The sequence below is a fragment of the Phyllostomus discolor genome, chromosome 1 (genome assembly GCF_004126475.2).
Source record: "Phyllostomus discolor isolate MPI-MPIP mPhyDis1 chromosome 1, mPhyDis1.pri.v3, whole genome shotgun sequence".
Classification (NCBI taxonomy): domain Eukaryota; kingdom Metazoa; phylum Chordata; class Mammalia; order Chiroptera; family Phyllostomidae; genus Phyllostomus; species Phyllostomus discolor.
In genome coordinates this window covers 50879269-50898916 of record NC_040903.2, presented here as the reverse complement: position 1 = coordinate 50898916, position 19648 = coordinate 50879269, and the positions used below count along the sequence as shown (strand labels likewise).

Below are 19648 nucleotides of genomic sequence, written 5' to 3'. Positions count from 1 at the left end.
GGGAATGCCTCTGTTGAGAGTCCATGTGCACTGGGGTCTGAATGACAAAAATGGCGCCAAACATGCAATGATTGATCAAGCAGAAGAATTTTCTAAGGAAAAAGAATAGTCAGGGTAGAGTCTATGTTAAGAAGATTCATGTTCACAAAGGAAAAAAATCAGAACTATGAGTTAATATTCAAAAAAAAGAGAAGGATTGGAAACAAGAGTCATTAGAAAGAAGGAGCTCCCACCCTTCACCACAGCATGGATGGAACTGGAGGGCATTATGCTAAGTGAAATAAGGCAGGCGATGAAAGACAAATACCATATGATCTCACCTTTAACAGGAACCTAAACAACAAAACAAACAAGGAAGCAAAATATAACCAGTCATTAAAGTAAAGAACAAACCGACAGTAATCAGAGAGGAGGAGGGGGAAGTAATGGGGGAAAGAAGGGAAAGGGTCACCAAGGAACATGTATAAAGGACCAATGGACAAAGCCAAATGGGAGTAGGATTGAAGGTGGGAGGGGAGGGTGGGTGGGGCTGCAGAAAGTGGTGGTAGGAAAATGGGGACAACTGTATTCAAACAATAATTTAAAAAATTATTTAAAAAGAATCATTTTAAACCTATCCATAAGAGCCTCAGAGTCCACAAACAGATCATTTCTTCTATTGTACTAGCCCCTTTTGTTTGAAGATCACTAACTGTTACAAGGAGCAACACTCCCTATGAAATGGGAATGTTTTGTTTCACCATGTCAATGAATTGTACTTATTTATTGCTGTTAGCTTTTCCAAAACCATTTAGAATTAGAATATTTTAAAATCACAGAAAGAAAGTATTGAAAGAGTCCAAATTTATTCTTAGGCTGAGAAAGTTTGTTATTGCTGTCCAAATCCAGGTGCAAAAACATTTTCGCTAATGTTACAAATTCACTACTTAAGAGAGAAAGGCTACCCAAACACACCTGCACCTTTTCAGAACTGATTTAATATTGTGTTAAAGTAAATATATTAAGGACATGAATGTTTAGTCATCAAAAAGTTCTAGTGCCCAATTTACTACTTAGAGTGATTGAAAAAAGCTACTTGGATTCTGATAAAGATAAACCTACATTTCCAGACTTCCTTTCCAAACCCAATATTATCAAGTGGTACTTAGTGCTTATGATTTCACTTTAGTATGTGCTTGGTCATATGACTTATATGATTAAGAATATATAGAACATAATTAAACATAGTAAATACTATAGTATTTACTATAAAGTGAATATTATAAAGTAATGTAGTAAATACTATAAAAAGAATTTTAGTATTAAATGTCTGGATCTTAGGATGTGTTCAGTAATGTTAGCTATTTTGTTATCACTCAAACAATGGAGGCATGAAGTAAAACTGCCTCTAACTCAGCTAGTGTGGTACCCAAATACATATTACACAGACAATAGATCTTGATGTCTCAAGGACAGAACTAAGCCTTTGCCCTCAAATAAGCATTTTCTGCCAAAGTCGTATAATTCTATTCATCCTTGATACCCTGGCACAGTTAAAGCCAACATGTATTCCACTTATCCTTCATCCCTCAGATACTATTGAGTTTCTGCTCTGGTATTTGTCCACTCTAACCACAGAACTCTTGCTTGGACTACAGATTTAGAAACAGCTGGGGATTTGCTTTGTTTTTTAATTCCAGGGCTAATGATAATGGCCCATAACCAGAGCTACAATTAATTGAGTGTGTTTTAATAACTCTTTAGACTTTTAAAATGGGGCTTATGAAAGACTGATTTAACCCCAGAGGTGTAGCAGGAGGCTAGGATGGAAAACTCTGAACAGACAGTTGTTTATTATGGTGATATCAGGTAAAAGTGAATAATATAATTTTGGTAGAAAAATACAAGAGACAATCCAGAAAAATTATTGTCGAAGTGAACCCAACAATGAATACTAAAGATAATTTAAAAATTGAGTTTCTCCCAGGAATGTATGGATAGTTTATTAGAAATTAAATATCTTTTACCACTTGAAAAAGGGGGACAAAACATCATTCACCTCAGCAAACTGTATATAGTCCCTTTCCATGCCAAACACATGTGCGCACACACACACACACACACACACACACCACTCTCAGCAGAGAAAGAGTGGATGCTGTCCTTTTAAAATGAGAAGCACCCTGGCTAGGTAGCTCAGTTGGTTAGAGCATCATTTTGTATGCCGAGGTTGCATTTTTGATCCTTGGTCAGGGCACATACAAGAATCAACCAGTAAGTACATAAATAAGTGGAAACACAAATTTATTCTCTCTCTCTCTCCTCTCCCTCATCTCCCTCTCTCTCAAACCAATAGATTTTTTTAAAAGTAAGGAAAATCAATAAAATAAAATGAGGAGCAACATAAGAAAGCTCATTATCAGCACTTCCACCTACCTACCCATATACTGGAGTATCTTACAAGGACAATAAAAATATAAGAAATTAAGCAAAATGATTGAAATTCATTAAATTATTATTATTTACAAATGATATGATTACCTACATTGAAATCCTACTTCTCTAAATAATTTTTCTAGAAATTATATATTTAAATAATTATGTGAGTGATAGAAAGCAAGAGAAATAAATATTCTAAGGTAGGTGTATAAGGAGAAGAGGAAGAGAAATGTGCTTGAAAATGGGATGGTAAAAAAAGAAAACATTAAAAATATTTTCATTAAAGAGGAGCTTGGGGAACATTTGAGATCTTGCTCCCCAGTATATGTTGTCAGTTTGACTCAAATTCATAAAAATCTTGTTAATGGAGGAGCCTAGCAGGCACTCAGTAGCATGCTATGCAATGAGGACTACAATCTATTCAACTCTATGTTCCTGAGGATCTTACATTTAAAAGGAAGTGGGAGGCATGGCATCACATTTGTTTTCTCAAACGAACATCTTCGATATTCTTGGATCATGTATTAACTTTTCTGTGCAATTTCCTTCCTTCCCTTCATCACATCTCCTAAATCATGCATGAGACTTTTTGTCCTGATTGATCACTAGATTGGTGTTTTTCTCTCATCTATGAAAACAGGCACTATAGTCAGTGTGCTGCTTTCAAGCTCACCCAGCATTCATTCAGAAAATCACAGTATTAAAAATGCAGACAAAAGATTGTGAATGAAACATTGTTAATTGAATGCCAGACTCTATAAAGTCATCAATGGTTTTCTAAAATCAACATCATTCAAAAACTTGTGAGTGATATTGACACTACAGAATAAGTTTGCTTTTAATTCTCATCATAATCCTCAGCAGAAAAATAGAGTATATGCCTCTGGTCAGCATTTTTTTAGGGCCTATGTCCTGGTCCTCTGGGTAGTAGAAAAGATGGATAACAGGTAGTGGAACATATATATATATATATATGTTTTTAGGGTATGTGGGGGAAGAACGTGCGTATTTGTTTGGGTTAGAGAGATTATAAGGAATGGGTAAGGGAAAATGTAAACAGAAAACAATCCTGGGAGGAAAAGAGTACTAGCAAAATGAGACATTTTGAATAAAAGTCAAGTAGATTCAAGGTCTCTTGAGCCTTATAACCTAACTACATTATGAAGACTTTAATATCTTCTACTAAGATATTTTACAAATGTCTTACCAGAGCAAAACCAAGTAGATATACAAAACAGCACAAAAGCAATGTCAATTCTTGAGACAAAATCTGTCTTCTTGAATTTGAATGAGGGAAAGAAAACCAGAAATAACAGAATGATTTGGATCAACAGAACAAATGGCAACATTTGTGATGGTTAATTTTAATTGTTCTATCATTTTTTATTGTTGTTTGAATACAGTTGTCTCTATTTTGCCACCATTATTTCCTCCCTCCTTGCCCACTTCCACCTTCCACCCTCAATTCTACCCCCTTTGGCTTTCACCATGGGTCCTTTACATGTTCCTTGGCAACCCTTTCCCTTCTTTCCCCTGTTATTTTGCTCCTCTCTGCCCTCTGGTTACAGTCAGTTTGTCGTTTTTTTATTTCAATGTCTCTGGTTATATTTTGCTTGCTTGTTTGTTTTGTTGATTGGGTTCCACTTATAAGTGAGATCATATGGTATTTGTCTTTCACTACCTGGCTTATTTCCACTTAGCATACTGCTCTCCAGTTACATTCATGCTATCTCAAAAGGTAGGAGTTCTTTCTTTCTTTCTGCTGCATAGTATTCCATTGTGTAAATGTACCACAATATTTTGATCCACTCACTTACTGATGGGCACTTAGGTTGCTTCCAGAACTTGGCTATTATAAATTGTGCTGCTATGATCATTGAGGTACCTAGGTTCTTCAACTTGTTGTTTCAGGATTCTAAGGGTAAAATCCCAGCAGTGGAATTGTCAGGTCAAAGGCAGATCCATTTTTAGGTTTCTGAGAAAATTCCATGTTCTTTTCCACAGTGGCTGCACCAGTCTGCACTCCCACCAACAGTGCACTAGGGTTCCCTTTTCTCCACAACCTCGCCAGCACTTGTTGTTTGTTGATTTGTTTATGATGGTCATTCTGACCAGTGTGAAGTGGTATCTCTTGTTCTTTAAATTTGCATCTCTCTGATGGCTAATGATGCTGAGCATCCTTTCGTATGTCTCTGGGCCTCTGTATGCCCTCCTTGGAGAAGTGTCAGTTCAGGTTCTTTGCCTATTTTTTAATTGGATTGTTTGTCTTCTGGACTGAAGTTGTGTGAGTTCTTTGTGTATTTTGGAGAGCAGACCCTTGTCTGAGATATCATTGGTAAATATATTTTCCCATATGGTTGGTTCCCTTTTCATTTTGCTGATGTTTTCTTTAGATGTGCAGAAGCTTTTTATTTTGATGAAGTCCCATTTATTTATTCTTTCCTATATGTCCCTTGCTCTAGGGTACATATTGGTGAAAATATTGCTGTATGGTATATCTGAGATTATTCTGCCTATGTTCTCCTCTAGGACTTTTATGATATCAGACTTATATTTAAGTCTTTTAACCATCTTGAGTTTATTTTTGTGTATTGTGTAAGTTGGTGGTCAAGCTTTATTTTTTTGCATCTAGCCATCCAGATCTCCCAACACCATTTGTTGAAGAGGCTATTTTTACTCCATTTTATGCTTCTGCCCCCTTTGTTAAGTATTAATTGATCATAGAGATGTGGGTTTATTTCTGGGCTCTCTATTCTGTTCCATTGATCTATATGTCTGTTCTTATGCCAGTACTAGGCTGTTTTGATTACAGTGGCCTTCTAATATAGTTTGATATCAAGTATGGTGATCCCTCCTGCTTTGTTCTTCTTTCTCAAAATTGCTGTAGCTATTGGGGGTCATTTATGGTTCCATATAAATTTTTGAAATCTTTGTTCTATATCTGTGAAATATGTCATTGGTATTTTAATAGGGATTGTGTTGAATCTATAAATTGCTTTGGGTAGTGTGGACATTTTGATTATGTTAATTCTTCCAATCCATGAACATGGTATATGCTTCCATTTATTTGTGTCTTCCTTAATGTTTTTTTTCAGTGTTGTGTAGTTTTCTGAGTATAGGTATCTTAACTCCTTGGTTAGGTTTATTCCTAGGTACTTTATTTTTCTTGTTGCTATAACAAATGGGATTTTTTCCCTGATTCCTATTTCTGATATTTTTTGTTGGTGTACAAAAATGCCTTCAATTTCGGAATACTGACTTTGTATCTTGCTGCTTTGTCAAATTCACTTATTAAATCAAGTAGTTTTTTGGTGGAGTCTATACATATTTTTATGTACATCATCATGTCATCTGCAAACAATGGCAGTTTTACTTCTTCCTTTCCAATTTTGATGTCTTTTATTTCTTCTTCTTATCTAACCACTGTGGCTAGGACTTTCAATATAATGTTGAATAAGAGTGGTGAAAGTGGACATCCTTGTCTTGTTCCCGATCTTAGTGGGAAAGCTTTTAGTTTTTGCCCATTGAGTATGATGTTGACTATAGGTTTTTCATATATGGCCTGTATTATGTTGAAGTATGTTCTCTGTACTCCCACTTTTCTGAGTGTTTTTATTATAAATGGGTGTTGTACCTTATCAAGTGCTTTTTTCACATCTATTGATATGATCATGTGATTTTTGTCTTTCCTTCTGCTTATGTGATATATTATGTTTTTTGATTGGCAAATATTGTACCATCCTTGCATCTGTGGGATGAATCCCATGTGATCATGGTGTATGATTTTGTTTTTAAGATTTTATTCATTCATTTAGAGAGAGTGGAAGGGAGGCAGAAAGAGAGAGTGAGAAATATCAATGTGTGGTTGCCTCTCACATGGCTCCCCCTAATGGGTACCTGGCCTGCAACCCAGGCATGTGCCCTGACTGGGAATCCAACTGGCAACCCTTTGGTTCAGAGCCCGAGCTCAGTCCACTGAGCTACACCAGCCAGGGCCAATCTTTTTAATGTATTGTTGGATGTGGTTTGTCAATATTTTGTCGAGGATTTTAGAGACTATATTCATCAGCGATATCCACCTGTAGTTTTTTCTTTTTTTGTTGTATGTTTGTCTGGTTTGGGGATTAGGATGATGCTGGCCTCTTAAAAAGAGTTTGGTAGTCTTCCATCTTCTTGGATTTTTTGGAATAGTCTGAGAAGGGTAGGGATTAGCTCTTCCTTAAATGCTTTGTGAAATTTTTCTGTGAAACTGTATAGTCCAGGGCTTTTGTGTGATGGGAGTTCTTTGATTACTGCTTCAATTTCACCAGCTGTTAACAGTCTGTTTAGGTTTTCCATTTCTTCTTGATTCTGTTTTGGAAGATTATATTTTTCTAGAAATTTGTCCATTTCACCCAGGTTTTCAAATTTCGTGGCACGTAGTTGTTCATAGTAATTTCCTACAATCCTTTGTATTTCTGTGGCATCAGTTGTAATCTCTGCTCTGTCATTTCTGATTTTATTCATTTGGGTCCTCTCTCTTTTTCTCTTGATGAATCTGGTTAAAAGCTTGTTGATTTTGCTTATCTTTTCAAAGAACAAGCTCCTGGATTTATTGACTCTGTTATTTTAGTATCTATGTCATTTAATTCTGCTCTAATCTTGATTATTTCCTTCCTTTTACTCACTCTGGGTTTTGTTTGTTTCTTCTCCAGTTCTTGTACATGTAGGGTTAGGTTGTTTATTTGAAATGTTTGGATCTTTTTTAGGTAGGCCTGTATTGCTATGAACTTCTCTCTCAAGTCTGCTGTTGCTGTGTCCCATAAGTTTTGGACTGTCGTGTGTTCATTTCCATTTGTTTACAGAAACTTTTTGATTTCTTCCTTGATGCCATTATTAACCCATTCATTGTTTAATAGCATGTTATTCAGTGTTCATGAGTTTGAATATTTTTGAATTTTTTCCTTGAAATTGGGTTCTAGTTTCAAGCCCTTGTGGTCTGAGAAAATGCTTGATATGATTTCATTTTTTTTTTTTAATTTGTTGAGGCTTGTTTTGTGTCCTATCATGTGGTCTATCTTTGAAAATATTCCATGTGCATTTGAAAAGAATGTGTATTTTGCTTCTTTGGGATTAAGGGTTCTGTATATATTATATGTATTTTTAATGTTTTTGTATTGGTTTCTATACATTCTATACATATATATTATATGTATATAATATATATATAAAGTTCATATATATAATCCATATATAGATTTTATATGTATATGTATATCTATATTTTATTTGTTTGTTTGTTTGTTTGTTTATCAGTTAAGTCCATTTGGTCTAATGCGTAATTCAGTTCCACAATATCCTTGTTGATATTTTGTTTGTAAGATCTATTGTTGACAGTGGGGTGTTAAAATCTCCTGCTATAATTGTATCATGGTCTATATACTTCTGGAAGTCCTCCGAGATTTTCCTTATATATTTGGGTGCTCCTATGTTGGGTACATGTATGTTTATAAGATTTATGTCTTCTTCATGGATTCTTCCCTTGAGTATTATGAAGTGTCCTTTTGAGTCTCTTTTTATAGCCTTTGTTTTGAAGTCTATTTTGTCTGATATGAGTATTGCTACCCCAGCTTTTTTTCCTGTCAGTTTGCTTGGAATATTTTCTCCAACCCTTCACTTTTAATCTGTGTAGGTCTTTTGTTCTGAGGTGGATCTCTTGTAGGCAGCATATGTGTGGGTCATGATTTCTTACCCATTCAGCTATTCTACGTCTTTTGATTGGAACATTGAATCCATTTATATTTAAGGTTATTATTGATAGGTATTTATTCATTCCCCTTCTTTGTACCTGTATTCCACTCTCTCTCACTGTTTTTCTTCCTCTTCTTTAAAGCAGACCCTTTAGCATGTCTTGCAGTGCTGGTTTGGTGGAGGTGTATTCTTTGAGACTTCTTTTGTCTCAGAAGCTCCTTATTTGGCTTTCCATTTTAATTGAGAGCCTTGCTGGTTACAGTAGTCTTCATTGCAGGCCTTAGTTTTTCATTACCTGGAATATTTCTTGCCATTCCCTTCTAGCTTGGAGTATTTCCATTGAGAAGTCAGCTGCTAACCTTATCAGAGCTCCCTTGTATGTTACTTCCTGTTTCTTCCTTGTTGCCTTTAAGATTCTCTCTTTGTCTTGGAATTTTGTCATTTTAATTATGATGTGTCCTAGAGTGGGCCTCTTTGGGTTCCTCTTGATTGGGACCCTCTGTGTTTGCTAGATTTGTGTGACTTTTCTCTCATCAGATTAGGGAAGTTTTTCATCATTACTTTTTCGAACATGTTTTCTATCCCTTGCTCTTCTTCTCTTTCTGGTACCCCTACTACATGGATATTATTTCATTTCATGTTGTCCTGCAGTTCCCTTACTACTTCTTTGTTCTTTTTGCGTCTGTTTTCTTTTTCTTGCTCTTTCTGGGAGTTTTGTTCTACCTTGTTCTCCAGATTGCTGATTGGATCCTCTGCTTTATCTAGCCTGATTTTGATTCCTTCTATTGTGTTCTTCAATTCAGAAATTGTATTCTTCATTTCTTTTTGGCCTTGTGATTGTTTCTATGTCCTTTTTTATGCTGATATAGTTTGCAGTAAATTCATTGTAGTTTCCTTGTAGATTTTGGTAATTCTCTGCAAGCTCATTGAACTTCCTTATAACCATTGTTTTGAACTCAATATCTGATAGTTGACTTGCCTTATTTCATTTAGCACTCTTTCTGAGAATTCCTCCTTTCCTTTCGATCAGGAGTTATTTCTTTGTCTTCCCATTATTTGTGAGATTCTTCTTATTGGCTTCTGTTGCTTAAATTGATCTGTTTTGACTTCCTGATTTTGTGGTATGAACTTCTGTGGTAGGAGGCCTGTGAGATTCAGTGGTGCAGTCCCCTTGATCTCCTGAACTTGATGCTCTCAGGATGCCCTTTATGCCATTTGTGTTGGTTCTCTGGATGTAATTGGGTTTTGATTGTTCTTTGTTGTGTCCTTCCATCCAGCTGGTTGACTGAGGGTTGCTCCACCCACTACATCTTGTGTACTGTTGTGTAGGTGCAGATAGGTTGTACCAAAGCTGATTCTTTTGTCTGTCCAAGGTAATAAGGTTTCTCTCTTGCTATTGGTTAACATTAATTTAAGATCATTGGTCAACATATTTGCTTAACCAGTAATAAGGAAAGATACATTTTGGTATATACAATCAGGTAATTTTGGTATATACAATCAGGTAATTTAATTTTAAGTGGAATAAATAAAAATTCCTATTGATCCTATAGGATGAGTTAAATAATTTTTTTCTATAAAACTTGGTATTATCATTATAAACAGTTGATGGTGATATAGTTTACTCTGCCATACTAGGTTCTCATTATGCAACTCCTTAGTGGAAAAACAAATAGCTCTGATGGGGCTAAGGATACGCTGCCCCAAAATATGGCACCTTGACATGTTGCTTATTTTAGGTAGGAACAAGAGGATCACTCTGCTCTCCTCCCTACTTATTCTTCCTCCTTAAAATAATCTTTACACCCTCAAAGTAGAGGATTCCTCCCTATACCCAAAGGAAGAGAGCAACTTTATCTCTGAAGACAAAGGGACGCCAAGATGAATCTGAACAAACAGGCATTGCCAGTTTTCCTCAGTATTATGAAAATTACCTCATACTCCTTTTCTTCTTACATTCCTCCACAACTGTCTACTCTTCATAAAACAGAGCATGAAATACTCAGGTCTTTATCAGGAGCCTCATGAGGGTTCCTGTGTCACATAAAACATATATTAAATAAATAAAAGGAGACCAAATATATGATGATGCAAGACAATTTGACTTTGGTGAGCACACAATGCAATATACAGATCATATATAATACAAATGTACACTTGAGTCCTATATGATCTTATTAACCATGTCACCCTAATGAATTTAATAAAAATAATAAATAAATATATATATATATATATATACACATACATACATATATCCAGATCCTTTTTGTTAATCTCTGTATTTCTGTTTAATTTTCAAACACATTCAGGGACCCTAAAAAGGTCAAGAAAAATTTCTTCTCTCCTTAGCTCTTAGAACCACATAACACTTCTGGTTAGTGGTTGTGTTGTTTCAGGTGGACATAAATTATATAATATAAATACTTTCCTCTTTCCATTATCTTCCCAAATCTGACATAGATTTTGGGCACTAACCTCAACCTCAGTTTCATTGCATTTCTTCAACCTTTATTTGTCCTTCTCCCTACCTCACAAAATTTTATTGCCATAAGGTATTCACGTTTTCTTCATAAACCACCTCAAATTCTTTTGCAGGAATGTAGATTTAGACAGTTGATAGAAAGAGGAAGGAAAAGAAAGGGGGAAGCATAGGAGGAAGGAGATGTCTTGGAAGCTGTTTCACAGAAGCATGATCTGGCAGCTTGGTATTAGAGAATAAAAAAAAATTAGATTGAACAATCAGGTTAGAAATTACACTATATGAAGTCCATCTAAAGAAAAACTGGATTAGCAAGGTAGCAAAGTTAAAAATGTATGAGTGTAGGATCAAGTATAGCAAAAGAGTAAACAGAAATCCTTTGTTAATTACCCTTTAGGATTGCTCATCAAGTAGATTTTGAAGATACTCTAAAATATAAAGCCTACAGAGTTTTTTAAAAAGTATTAATAGCATTTAAAAATTTTTAATGGTATTTTTGTATGGGGGCAGAAAAAATAAGAAACCTGTAAGAAAAAAGTAATAAAACTTTGTTTTTGTATTTTCTTAATAGTTTGACAACTTAATATTTAAAAAGAGATATGGAACTGAAAGCCCAGGAGATAAATCAGGATTAGATATTTGATTTGGGATAACTGAAAACATAAAAGTATTTGGGATGTGAAAATAGTGGAATACAAAAAAGATTAAAAATAAAATGGTCCTGGCTGGGGTGGCTCAGTGGATTGAGTGCCAGCTTGCAAACCAAAGGGTCACTCATTCAATTCCAAGTCAGGGCACATGCCTGGATTGTGGGCCAGGTCCCCAGTAGGGGGCATGGGAGAGGCAACCATACACTGATGTTTCTTTCTATCCCTTTCTCCCACCCTTCACCTCCCTCAAAAAATAAAAATAAATAAAAAATCTTTTAAAAAAACAAAGGAGTATCCAATAGGAGAGATCTAAATTAATGAGCTAAAGGAAGAAGATAAAGTTAGCAGGCAACAGCAAACATAGAAGAAAAATTAGAGGTTAGCAGGTGATAAAAATCAAAAGAAGGGAGGATTTCAAGAAATGAATAATCCAAAATCACTGTCAAAGGAATCAGCAGAGGTCAAGTACTTTAGGTAAATCTGAAACGAGATATCTGAATCTGCCTACAAAGCAGTTATGAATGACTATTAAGTGAATCAACAAAATTTAACATGAGCCAAATTAAGAACAAAAAAGAAACAGAATCTAGGTAATATTCTGAAAAATGGTTATAACTTTTTAAATATGAATTTTATTTGTTTTTTGACTAATCATTTATTTTGTCACATAGTTTTCTCTTTGACTTTTTCTAAGTTCGTTTTAAGTTTAAAGAGGCTAACATTTATAAGTAAAAGTGACAATAGTATCAATATATTAAATTAAAAAAGAATTCATCATAGCAATGGACCTATTTACTGAATTAGAATTAATTGTAAGTATTAACAAGAAAATCACTATAACTATTTAGCAAAAGAATAATAATATAGATATTGTTGACCCTTGAACAACATCAAGTTTAGGGGCACAGATACCTCACACAGTCACATAACTGAAAACCTTTATATAACTCTTGACTTTTCAAACTTAACTACTTACAGTGTACTATTGACTGGAAGCCTTAGCAATTATATAACTAGTCAATTAACACTTATTTTGTATGTTATATGTATTATATACTGCATTCTTACAATAAAGTAAACTAGAGAAAAGTAAATGTTATTAAGAAAAATCATTTAAAAAGAGAAAATACATTTACTGTATTAATTGAAAAATATCTACATACAAGTGGACCTCAACAGTTCAAACCTGTGTTGCTGAAGTGTCAACTGTATTTTTGTTCATAGATAGACATAGATAGATAATGATTATCCTTGAAAAACATCAATACCATCCAATTATTTGCTCGTTAGAGAAAAAGACAGAGAGAAGAAAGATAAGAGAAAGAATGGAAAGAGATAGAAGGAAAGAGAAAGGGAGGAAGGAAGGAAAAAGCTCAGTATGTGGTTTTGTTGATGTTCCAGTATTCAGCTACTTGGATATTTACCATGAGCATTTATCAATAAACAGGGGTGGGAACAAGTTGGTTCATAGTTGTGAGTATAAGAAACAGATAGTTTATTATTATATTATTATTAATTATCATATTATTTATTTGTATTATAGCAGTAAACCTATTCTTGACCAGCCCTGTGTAATTTTCTGACTCAGTAAGTATACCTGAAATAATCTTTAAATTTAATCACACCTTTAAACATAGGAGAGAATAAATCATTCACTGTTTTTGTACATAGATCTTATTTGGAAAATAAAATGCTGTGTTTGAAATGATTTCTCAATGAGTTCCACACAACTATTGGTTTAAAAGAGCTATAATTCTAAGAAACTTGAAATGAAACCAATTTCCTTGCAGAAAAAAACTTATGGAGAATTTCAGCTGAGAGTATTTGTGCTTATTTAATTGGATACAGAAATTTAAGAGATTAGAAGATAACTGCTTTTAAAATTACTAATCTCTTTTTTTTTTTTTTGCAACAGGTTTGCTGCCAGAACACAGGTGTCAAGAAAGCCACCACTAATCAAAGCCAAAATGAGAAAGGAAAAAGACATCAACACCAACATTGTGGTCATTGGACACGTAGATTTCAGCAAGTCTACCACTACTGGCCATCTGATCAACAAACGTGGGATAGACAAACGAACCATCGAAAAATCTGAGAAGGAGGCTGCTGAGATAGAGGAGGGCTCTTTTAAGCATGCCTGGGTCTTGGATAAACTGAAAGCTGAACGTGAGTGTGGTATCACCACTGGTATCTCTCTGTGAAAATTTGAGACCAGCAAGTATTATCTGACCACCAATGATGCTCCAGGACACAGAGACTTTATGAAAAATGTGATTACAGGCACATCTCAGGCTGATTGTGCTGTTCTGATTGTTGCTGCTGGTGCCGGTGAGTTTGAAGCAGGGGTCTCCAAGAATGCGCAGACCCGTGAGCATGCCCTTCTGATTTACACACTGGGCATGAAACAGCTGATTGTTGGTATTAACAGAATGGATTCCACTGAGCCTCCCTACAGCAAGAAGAGGTATGAGGAAATTGTTAAAGAAGTCAGCACCTACATTAAGAAAATTGGCTACAACCCAGACACTGTAGCACTTGTGTCAGTTGCTAGAACCAAGTGCTAACATGCCTAGGTTCAAGGGATGGAAAGTCACCCATAAAGATGGCAGTTCCAGTGGAACCATGCTACTTGAAGCTCTAGATTGTATTCTGTCACCCTCTCATCCAACTGAGAAGGGGTGTCTGCCCCTCCAGTACATCTACAAAATTGGTGGGGTTGGTACTGTTCCTGACTGGTGTTCTCAAACCCAGCATGGTGGTCACTGTTGGGGGCCACCCTGCCTGTTCTCAGGAAGCTGTAACCCCCCATAACTTAGGCTGAGTGAAAGACCTCCAGACCAGGAGCCACGAAGGAGACAAAACTTATTTCCCTAGCTTGAACGCTGCCTGTTCATATGCCTCATTCCTTTTCATGCTTGAATGGCAGTCAATGATGGGTAACAATTCTCTTGTATAGAGAATGAATCTTAGACAGATGCGTTCATGAAGGAATGACAGGGACAAAACTCGTGGGGCTGTGGAAATAATGGGGTGATCAACATCAAACCCTGCCCCTCGGCTTTGCCAATGCCTGAGTCCTTGAGAAATCCAAGTCTCCCAGCTGCCTTTGTCTCCTCTGCCCAACTCAGGCCTGTTGGAAGTAACAGGGGCAGTACAGTCCAGACTAGAAATGGTGGACTCCCCGGGGTAATCAGGCCTAAGACATAGAATATGAGAGACCCTGTGAAATCTGCTTGCTGGAGGATGCTCTTTAGTTAGAATATGAAGTCACGGGCAGGAAATAGAACTAAGCTTTAAGTCCTGTAGTCTTTTGAAATGATAAAACCCCCAAATCTCTCTCTGGCTTAGGATCCCAGTAGGAAATCTGCCAGCACCTTTCAAAAGCTAACTACTTGTAATTTGCAAACTGTATTGGTATTCAAGAATAAAATCCTGCTTGTGCAGGGGGGTGGGGCACTCTCCCCACTTGAGAGAGTGTGGCCATTCTGTCCCGATTTCCCCCCAGGACCTGGTTATCTCTGTGTATGTTTTTCTCGTATTTCAACACCATCCACAGCGTTCCATGCTCACTGCAGGCAGGTGGGCATGTGTCAGGTCACCTTTGTTCCAGTCATCAACTGGAGTAAAGTCTGTTGAAATGCACCATAAAGCTCTGAATGAAGTTTTTGACACTGAAGTTCTTCAATGTCAAGAACGTGTCTGTCAAAGATGTTCATTGTGGCACTGTGGCTGGTGACAGCAAAAATGACCCACCAATGGAAGCAGCTGGCTTCATAGCTCAGGTGATTATCTGCAACCATCCAGCCCAAATCAGTGCTGGATATACACCTGTTCTGGATCGTCACACAGTTCACATTGCTTGCAGATTTGCTGAGAAGAGTGATCATCCTTCTGGGAAAAAGCTTTTGAAATCTGGTGATGTTGTCATCATTGATATGGTTTCTGGCAAGCCCATGTGTGTTGAGAGTTTCTCTGACTATCCTTCTCTGGGCTGCTTTGCTGTTTGTGACATGAGACAGACAGTCACTATGGGTGTCATCAAAGCAGTGGGCAAGAAGGCAGCTGGAGGTGGCAAAGTCACCAAGTCTGCCCAGAAAGCTCAGAAGGCTAAATGAATATTATTCCCAACATATGTGACCAAGTCTTAATCAGTGGTAGAAGAACAGTCTCAGAACTGTTTGTCTCAGTCGGCCACTTAAGTTTAATAGTGAAGGACTGGTTAATGATTACAGTGCATGGTAAAACCTTCAGAAGAAAAGGAGAATGTTTTGTGGGCTGTTTGGGTTTTTTTGTCTGTGGCAGTTTTAAAGTTATTAGTTTTTAAAATCAGTACTTTTTAATGGAAACAACTTGACCTAAATTTGTCACAGAATTTTGAGACCCATTAAAACAAAGTTCAATGAAAAAATAAATAAATAAAAACACACAATTACTAAGCTAATTAAACTGTACTTTGTACACAAAGAGTAACAGGGCATCACTTATAGTACTTAATCCCTACAAACCTAAGAGATATAAATTATTCATCTTTCTAGGTGAAAGTGTGAAAGATGATCATCTTCATCAAGCTAAAGAAGCAGAACACAGCAACTTCCAGAACAAAAACTAAGTGAACCAACATTAAATTTCAGTCCTGGCTGCTGGCAAAAGAGCAAAAGCAGGGAGAGACAGGAAGCCCACCCCATCAACAAAGCACAGATGTGCATGTAGCTGAAAGAAGATCTGACACCTGAATTCTATACCCAGCAAAAATATCTCTCAAAAGTAAAAACACAATACTTTTGTCAACAAAAATGAATTATAAAACTAAAGAATTTGCTCCCTGTCTTCAAAGAGTATGTTAGCTTACAGCTTCCAGTTAACTCTTTCTTGATCAGCCTCAGCAACTGAGCAGATGTCATGGTGCTCTGGGGTAGCCCTCACCAGCTAGGGAGTGTGACAGTGGTTCACCAATGGGAGACCCCTCTAACAGGCAAGCTTTGTTTTGCAGACCCTCCATTGATCTGGTAGAGACTTTCCAGGTAGGCATTAAGGTCTCACAGATACCCCTTTCGATCTTGCTTCTACCCTTTTCCTTTTACGTTTATTACTTCCCAGTTAACCTTCTGAATTCTTAACTCCATCTCTGTGCCTGCTTCCCAGAAAGGCTAGTCTGTAAATACTGCACCTGGAGTGGCCAGAAAACAGGCAGTAAGATGGGGTTTGGGGACTTTTCTCTCATGAGCCCTCTAGCAATCATGTCCACAACCGTAGGGATAAGTGGTGTGCATATAACCGTAGCACAAGGTAGATATTGATGGCACGTCTGACTTGCTACCTTCAAGGCAATATTGTTTGAGGATGAGGTGCCATCCTTCAGGACAGTGTCACCAGAGAAAACATCAAGTGTCTCACTGAACTACAAGCTATGGTTGCACATTGGGCTTCTTGTGACCAGGATCAGAAGGCAAGAAGAGAGAACACTATCTTGTGAATGGTAATTGATGCTGATCAGCAAGAGAAATAGGGCTGCTGTTACAGAATAGGGGTAGGAACATGCGACAAACTAAAATCCACCTGTTACTCCCTTAAAAACTGTAAATGAAAATGATAAATGCTGCAATGTGGCCTGAAGAGAGTAGGATTACCAGGGCCTCAGTCTTGTTACAGTCTAGAGTCTCCCCAACACCGAGCAGAGTGCCTAATTCATGAAGTGACTGACTGAGTAGCGTGGGAGAATTTTTTTCACCTTATGCCTTCTTCTGGCAAAATACTTATCAAAATGCCCCCTCCAGCTATCTTTGACTTTAATCTCTCCAGACTCTTTTCCCTATGAAACTAATATGATTAAATGACACCCTCTTAGGTGCCAGCACTTCTTGTATAGGTGCTCTGTGATTGCTAGGACGGAGGATTGTGATCTACTTGGGGCTGCTCACAGCACATTAGAGACCTTGATGTCAGATAATTCAATAGTAAAATCAGGTATTTCCAAGTTGGTACCAGTTGGCAGGCAGTCTTTTGGTTGTGCATATTTTCAAAGTGATCCTCCAGCAAACACAGGCACAGGGCATGTTTGGCTCTGGAACACTCTCTACTGGCCCTGCTGCCAGTAACAGTGCAATGAACCTGGCAGGGAAGGGAGCAAAGTGACTCCCACATGGGGCAAGAGGAAACATATGGAGCCCACTCATTACAAAGGGAGGCTGAGAAGATCTGGAGATGAAAGGGCTTTCCAATTCTAGCAGCTCCGGGTGGGGATTAGTCTCCCATGACTGGCACTTAAGTAGTCTAATGACTTCCAGCTCCGGCCAGTTAAAGAGTCTACTGCACAGAGTAAGTACTCCCTTTGATCCTCAAACACAAGATGGACATGTAAATGGATAAAATATCAATGTTAAACACTAATTCCTTATAAAACTTCATAAATATCTACTTTTGCCTCTGACTCATAAGCATTTATTGATATCTATAGAAAGAAGAAGACTCCCTTAATGTTTTATGAAAGACACACACATTGTACACAAGTACTTTGCATCATTTCAGTTTTCCAAGAAAAGGAGTTGAGTGTAACTATATTGAATAAAACATTGAAGCTGTATATAAAATACCTGTGCCCTCCTTCCAAGGATGCCCATGAATCCCTAGAACCTGTTAATATGTTACATTACATGGCAAAATAGACTTTGCAGATTTGATAAGGTCCAAACCTTAATATAGGAAGATTATCCTGAATTATCTAGATGGACCTAGTGTGATCACATTAGTTCTTAAAAGGAGAGATCTTCCTCTGGCTGGGGTCAGGAAAGATGCTGCAGTGGGGAAATGAGAAAGATTTGAAGGGTGAGAGGATCCTGACCTATTCTTGCTGGTGGGGGACCACATGGAAAGCATGAGAAGAAATGGGCAGCGTGTAGGAGAAAAGATCAGTCCCCAAATGACAGCTGACAAGGAAATTGGACATCAGTCCTACACTCTTACAAGGAACTGCATTTGGCCAGCAACCTGAATGAGCATAGAGGGACAGTCATCATCCTCAGAGCCTCTAGGTAAGAATTCTGTCCAGGCAGCACCAGGATTTCAATGCTGTGCTATATTATTGAGCAGAAAACTCACCTAAACCACTATACTCTGACTTCTGACCTACAGAACTACGAATAAATAAATACACTTGTGTTGTTTTAAGCCACTAAGTTTGTAGTAATATGCTATGACAGCAGCAGAAAATTAATATATTACCAAATATCAAAATATTAATTCTAATATTCTATGGTTCTGAAATATAATTACTAGAATAATCAATTAAAATTGTACATTTTCAGAACCAATTCATATCCTACTACTGAATGTTATGTTTTATAAAAAAATACAAAAAATACAAAGATTATGTCCATTCATAATTGTTACCATTGGTATTTAGCTAATTATTAATAAAGGAAAGAGAACAAAGGGTATTAGACATTGAGCTTGTTTGCTTCACCAGGAAGCTCCAGGCTCACACTCCAGGGGGCCATAGCATTGCTCCCCAAGGGGATTAACACACCTCCATTCCCCCTTCCAGTGCTGGACTGTTGTGGGTGTGGGTATAAGGGGAGGTGCTGGACCATAGAGGCCTGTCAGTCTAACTAAGAAGCATAAACCTATAAAAGCCCATGAAAGCCTGCGAAGTTGACTGGTCATTTTGAAAAAGCTTCTGGTCTTTTCCAAGCCCAAGACATAACCCCAGGGGAACAAAGAATCTCTCTTGCTCTCTCACCCACCTGATGATGTACACACTCTGTGTTCTCGCATCATCTCTCCATAGCCATGTGGCCTTAGCAGCTATGTGGCTCATGACCATGTGGACACCATGTGTAGACTCCAGAAGGGAGCCCGAATCCTGCAGCACAGCAACAAACTACAGCTGGAAATACACACTAGCTAGCTGGATGCTGGACTGGACTGGACTTTCTTATGGAACAGAAACCCTGGACAGTGGCCTTCATCCTGGCCCTTCTGAAGACAAGACTAGACCTTTTCCATGATGAGACCATTGGGAAGTCAGGAGGGAAGCCCCTTAATTTTACATCATCAATAAAGTTAACCACAGAGCCCTATCCTTCTGTGTGGGTCTTGGCAAATTCTTTCCCTTGTGACACCACAAGAATTCCACTACCACTGATAACAGATAATTACGGGGTACTTTTTAAAATGTTATCTAAATATACCAATTTCTAAGTAATATACCAATTCTAAGGAATAATATACCAATTTCTAAGTAACCATCCTCTCCAATATTTACAACTTTAGCATTCATTTTAAAATAAGAAATAGATAATCACTTTGTCAAATCTTTTTCTAATTATTTTACCAGTTTCATACAGTCTACTTTAGGTGCACATCTCTTTTC

At 37.1% G+C, this 19648-nt stretch overlaps 1 protein-coding gene, 1 long non-coding RNA gene and 1 pseudogene across 3 annotated transcripts in view; 1 reads left to right on the top strand and 2 right to left on the bottom strand.

The window, feature by feature from the left end:
- The window catches only part of CFAP299 (cilia and flagella associated protein 299), a 527109-nt gene that overhangs the window by 490776 nt on the left and 16685 nt on the right, over positions 1-19648 (bottom strand). The window lies entirely within an intron of this gene.
- Positions 4089-17570, bottom strand: LOC118499927. Its single transcript, XR_004902466.1, has 4 exons — positions 17559-17570; positions 16584-16585; positions 14951-15049; positions 4089-4099 (listed from the first exon to the last, which is right to left on the bottom strand). It is a non-coding gene; the product is annotated as an uncharacterized LOC118499927 (long non-coding RNA).
- Positions 13185-15688, top strand: LOC114492914 (annotated as a pseudogene).